Here is a 6,043-nt window from a genome sequence, read left to right as displayed (position 1 = left end):
TTTTGTCTTCTTGCAAATTTAAATGTTTCCATTTTAGTATTGGATGTGTGGTGCATTTCAGTTTTAGTTCAGTGCAGGGTGAGAGATATGGGTCTAGGTTTATTTAACTTTTGGCATGTGCCGAGCCAGTTTTTTTTTTTTTTTTTTTAATTTTATTTATTTGTGTGTGTGGCCAGCTCAGCCCACCAGGGGGCGGGGCCGGCTGGCATGTGGTGCTGGGGGATTGAACCGCTGTCCCTGTGCTTTGCTAAGCTTGTTCTAAGTGGGTGCTTTAGACCACTGAGCCATCTCACCAGCCCCACGGTGCCAGTTTTTTCAGCACCATTTATTTGTTTGTCTATTTATTTATTTTTTGCAGCACTGGGGATTGAACTCGGGATCTTACACTTGCCAGGCAAGTGCTTATGCTGCTGAACTATGTCCCCAGCCCGCCAGCACCATTTCTTCCAGTAGAGGTGTTTGACACCTTGTGAAAGATAAGGTGGTTGTGTTTGGACTTGCTTCTGCATCTCCTAATCTGTTCCATTGATCTACGGGCCTGTATTTTCAGTATGATTTGTAAAACAAAGACTTTAGCCACTATTAAGGAATAACGACCTAATTTGTAAAATTCACCTACTTAAAGTATACAGCAATTTTTTTAAAAGTAGGTTTTACAGGTTGTGCGGCTGTGGTCATAATCACTGTCAGATCAGATTCCTGACCACAGTAGGAGCTCTGTGACCATTTGCAGTTGATCCCCATTTCACACCCTCCATCCACGTGACCTCTGGTTTACTTGTAAGTCAGCCTTTTCCGGGCATTTAACAAAAGTGAAAACATCACGCTGTAGGGTCTCTGCACGTGGCTTCTTTCCTGTAGCATTTTAAGCTTCCTGGTAGCTATTAGTGCGCGTCAGCTCATTCCCTTCATTGCTGAAGTGTACTCTGTTGTAGGGATAGATCCCTTTTCTTTGGTCCATTCACAAGCTAGTGAACCTTGCTTGTTTTCATTTTTGCCTGCTGTGAGTAAGGGTGCTATGCAGACTTGGGTGCAAGACTGCTGGTGGATGGCTTTTCACTTTATATTATTTTATTATATTATTTTCACTTTATATTATATGTTATTAATTTATGGCATGTTCCTAGTAGCTAGAGATGGTGAACGTTTTTTTTATTTTATTGGCCATTTGTGCTTGTCTGTTCCAACCATTTGCCCGTTTATTGATCGGCTATTGTGGTCTTTCAGTGTTAATTTTTTTCAGTTCTTTGTATATCTTCGGCTTCAGTCCTCTGCCAGGAGAGTTGCTTGCCAGAGTGTTCCCCACTCAGTACGCTTTCTCCTTGCGCTGTTACTTCCCTGCTGTACCGACAGCTTTCACGGTGATGTGCAGTGTCCTGTGCTGATCCTTGCTAGTATTCCCGTCCTACTGGAATTGCTATCCAGGGAGATTTGCCTGTACCTGTGGCTTCAAGTGGTTGCCCTGTGTTTTCTTTTAGCAGTCTCAGAGTTTTAGGTCTCATATCGTAGTTCACTATCAGTTGATCTTTGTACTGAGTAACAGGGGAGGAAGGATCCAGTTCCCGTTGTCTCCAGATACATATTCGGGTTTTACAGACATATTTGCTAAAGAGGCTGTCGTTGCTCCTGTGTCTGTTTTGCCCAGAGTCATAGGGCTGTAGCTGGGTGGGTTTTCTGTGCCCTCTGCTCTGTCCCGTCGGTCCGTGTGTCTGTCTTTGTGCCAGTACCATGCTGTTTTTGTTCGTATGGTTTGTGGTATGATTTGAAATCAGCTACTGTGGAGCCTTCAGCTTTGCTCTTTTTGCTACGGGTTGCTTTGGCGATTCTGGGTTTTCTGTGTTTCCAGATGAATTTCACATACTTTTTTCTAGTTCTGTATTTCGATCGGGATTGCAGTGCCTGGGCAGGCCTTTCTGGCAGTGGGCCATTTAATTAGCAGTAGTCTGCTGACCGCGGTGGGGAGGCCTGTGTGACCTGTGGTGTCTTCATTTTCTTCTGTTCTACCTTCACCCTTCCTGGGTGAACTCCCCTTGGTGGTTTGTATGTTGAAGCTATTGCGAAGGGAGTTATTTCCAGTTTCCTTCTCTGCTAGCTCGTGGGTGTGAAGAACAGCTCTGAGGCTTTCTTGATGGAGCTGTGAGGGTCTTCTAGGCGGCGGTCACGTTATCTGCACACAAGGCAACTTAGCCTCTTCCTTTCCTACTTGTACCCCTCGCGTTTCTTGCTCTTGCCTACTTGGTCTGCCTACAGTCTGAAGTGCCACATTAAATACAAGCAGTGAGAGGGGCAACCTCGCCTCACTTCTGATTTAGAAGTGCTTTCGGTTTTTCTGCATCAGAATGATGTGGCTGTGGGTTTTTTCACAAGTGGTCTTTACTATGTTCGGTGTGGTCCTTCAATACCTTAGTTTCTTCAGGGCTTTCATTATGAAGAGAGATTGAATTTTTCAAAGATACTTTTCTGTATCACCTGAAATGTTTGATTTTTATTCTTAATTCTTGTTTATGTGATGTTCTGAGTTGAAAATTAAACCATGTTTATAGTCTGGGAACGAAGCCAGCTAGCTCATGTTGTATGATCCTTTTAATGTGTTGTTGAATTTGGTTGTATTAAGGATTTTCACATCTGTGTTTATCAAGGATATTGGTCTATGGTGTTTTTCTTTTTCTTTTTTCTTTTAAACTCTTTTAATTATTTATTTAATATTTATTTGTTTGTGTGTGTGTGTGTGTCTCCAGCTCAGCCCACCAGGGGGCGGGCTGGCTGGCATGCGGTGCTGGGGATTGAACCGCGGTCCCTGTGCTTTTAGTTTGTTCTAAGTAGGTGCTTTAGACCACCGAGCCATCCCACCAGCCCGATATGGTGTTTTTCTATGTTGTGTTCTTTTTTTTTTGCGGAACTGGGGATTGAACTCAGACCCTTGTGCTTGCCAGGCAAAATTTTATTCAACTGAGCCATCTCCCCGGCCCCCTCAATGTTGTGCTCTTGTCTGGGTTGGGTACCAGGACGATGTTGGCCTTGTAGAATGAATCTGAAAGTATTTTCCTTTTGATGGAGTAGTTGGAGCAGCACTGGTTCTCTAAAAGTCTGGTGAGGGGCCGAGGAGATGGCTCAGCCCGAGTTCAATCCCCAGATCCACAAAAGAGAAGCAAACCAACCTCTGGTGAAATTCAGCAGCAAACCTACCTGGTGCTGGGCTTTTCTTTGTTGAGAGACTTTTGGGGACGGTGAGGGGTGGGAGGTGAGGTGGGGTCTCACTACGGAGTGCAGGCTGGCCTTGAACTCTCTCCTGTAGCCCAGGCTTGCCTTGAGGCCACTGCGATGCTCCTGCCTGGGCCTCCCAGGTGCTGGGATTACAGGCGTGTGCCACCTCGCCCAGCCCTGGTGGGAGACTTTTTATTACTACTTACATCTCACTGCTACTGATTTGTTTAGGTTTTCTGTGCCCTCTTTGTTCCTTTTTGGTATTAATGTGTGACTAGAAATCCATCCCTTTCCTTTTTGTGTGTGTGCGGGGTCTTACTGCGCAGCTCGGACTTACAGTGATCCTCCTGTTTTCAGCCTCCCTACTGCTGGGATTGCAGGCATGCGCCACCACGCCTGGCCTTCGCGGCTGGCTTAGTGTGTGCGGGGGAGGGACTGGTGCGACCTGCGGTGCCAGATTCTGAACTCTGGCCCCGGCGCTTGCCTGAGCAAGTGCTGAGTCTGCTGAGCCATCTTGCTTCCCTTGTCCATTTCCTCAGAGTAGATTTTCACAGCACTAATGCTCCCCCTTTTCCTCTCCTCATACTGACTCGGGTCTCCTCTTTGTCTTGGTTTGGCTCAGGGCTTATCAGTCCTCATTAATCTTTCAAAGAACCAACTCTTTCATTGATCCTAAGCATTGTTTTAGAATATTTCATTAATTTCAGCTCTAATATTTCTTTTTCCGTTTTTTTAAACTTTATTTGGCACAGGGTCTATTTGGCAGCTGGGACTTAACAGTGATCTTCTCGTCTCAGCCTCCCAAGCGCTGGGATTACAGGTGTGCGCCACGCCCAGGCTCAGTCACCATCTCAGTGCATCTGGGGGGCAGGGCCAGCACAGCACACCAGGGATCGAACCCCGGCTGCTGCGCTGTGCCTACGCAGGTGCTTTAGTCCACTGAGCTGTGTGGCTGGCTGAGATTTCTGGGTTTTGTTGTTGTTGTTGTGTTGTTTTATTTGAGACAGGGTCTTGCTATGCAGTTTAGACTGGCTTTGAACTCATGTAGCCTAGGCTGTAGCAATCCTACCTTGGCCTCCCTGTGCTGGCATTACGGGTCTGTGCCACCATGCCCAGCAATCCTTTTTTTTTTTTTTTTTTTTTTGGTGGTACTGGGGATTCGATTCAGGACCCTGCGCTTGCCAGACAGGCACTTATTCCACTGAGCTATCTCCCTGGCCTCTGCCCAGCAATTCTAATCTTTTAATCTAGACGTTTGTAGCTACAAACATCCATCATGAGAACTCCCCCTGCCATACCCTAGAGATGCTGATGTATTTGCTGCCATTTTCACTTGATTCTCAGAATTTTTAAATCCCCCCTTTAATTTTTTCCAGTGACTCACTGATCAGTGGAAAGCAAATTGCTCAGTGTCCATGTGTTTGTAGAGGCCTCGTTTTGTTTTTTGGTAGAGTTTTTGTGTTATTTCTTGCTGTTGATTTCTCATTTTATTCTATTATGATGAGTTGCAAGAAATTATTTCAATTTATTATATCCGTTGGTGGTGCTTAGGGCCCAAAATGTGATGCATTTTGGAGACTGTTCCACGAGATTCCAAGCAGAATGCCTGTGCTGTAGTTACTGGATAGAGTATTTTGTTCATTAGATCTAAGCGAACATCTGCCCTTAGGTGTTGCCTAATGTCATTTCATTAATTTTCTGTCTGGATGTTCTGTCTGTTGGTGAGTGCGGAGTGCTGAAGTCGCACACTGCTGTGTGGGGGCCTGTGTGTCCCTTTACGTTGGGTGACGTTTAGGCACACCAGTGCTCGATGCACACGGGTTTGCAGCGTTACAGCTTCTTGGTCGCTTACTCCCTTCACCACTACGGAGGAGGCTTCTTGGCTGCTCTGGTGGATTTTGTCTGAAGCCTGCTTTGCAAGATGAGTACAGTCGCCCCTGTTGCTTCTGGGTTCTACTAGCATGGAACGTTGCTTTGAATCCTTTTTTTTTTTTTTTTTAATGTATTTGATAAAAATGCACCACCACACCCACTCTGCTTTGAATCTTTTTACTTTCTGTCTGTATGGTTTTACTAGTGAGGTGCATTTCTTGCAGGCAGCAAGCACTCGGGCATTGTTAATCCAGTCTCCTGGTGTGTGTCCGTTAATTGGTGAGGATCATTTACATTCAGAGTTATTATAGACAGGTATATACTACTTTCTATAGTTTGCTGTCTTCCTAATATTTGGCTTTTTTCTAACTCTCCGTAACTTATTCTTCTTCCTTTGTGTATAAAGAGCCCTTTAAGTATCTTTCGCAGTGCTGTGTTAGATAATTTCTTTATCTTATGCTTATCTGAAAGGTCTTTTTTTTTTTTCTTTAATTTGAATGATAGCTTTGCTGTATATAGTAATTTTAAGTTGACATTTTCTTTCAAGGCTTAAAATGCACCATTTTATATCCTCCTCACCTTTAGAGTTTCTTCAGGAAAGTCCACAGTTGTTCTGGTGGCTTGCCCCTGTAAGTGATGTGCCCTTTCTCTCTTGATGCTTTCAGGATCTTTTGTTTGTTCTGTGCTCTTGACATTTTAATGGCGATGCAATACGGGAGGTTCCTTCCTAATCATGCCTGTTGGGGGTTCTAAATGCCTCCTCCTGTACCTTGATGTCCCTATGTTTCCCAAGATTTGGGAAGTTTTCTGTTATTATTTCATTGAATAAATCATCTGCGTCATCAGCCTGAACCTTGGTACCGTCTTCTGTACTGAAAACTTTCAAGTGCGATCTTCTAACCACGACTCAGAGCTCTTGGGTGCTGTGTCCCTACTTTGTTCCTGCTCCTTTGTTGGATTCCGGCAT

General features: G+C 44.8%; 1 protein-coding gene across 1 annotated transcript in view; it reads left to right on the top strand.

Annotated features, from left to right (window-relative positions):
* The first annotated feature begins 663 nt into the window (after positions 1-663).
* The window catches only part of Cyfip1 (cytoplasmic FMR1 interacting protein 1), a 74,069-nt gene continuing 68,689 nt past the window's right edge, over positions 664-6,043 (top strand). The window contains exon 1 of the mRNA XM_004644450.2: positions 664-780. The gene's annotated coding sequence lies outside the window, so the exon portion shown is untranslated. The remainder of the gene's footprint in view (positions 781-6,043) is intronic.

Source organism: Octodon degus, unplaced genomic scaffold (assembly GCF_000260255.1).
Source record: "Octodon degus isolate 3935 unplaced genomic scaffold, OctDeg1.0 scaffold00199, whole genome shotgun sequence".
NCBI lineage: Eukaryota > Metazoa > Chordata > Mammalia > Rodentia > Octodontidae > Octodon > Octodon degus.
Note: the sequence above shows the minus strand (reverse complement) of the source record. Positions and strands in the feature narration are given on the sequence as shown.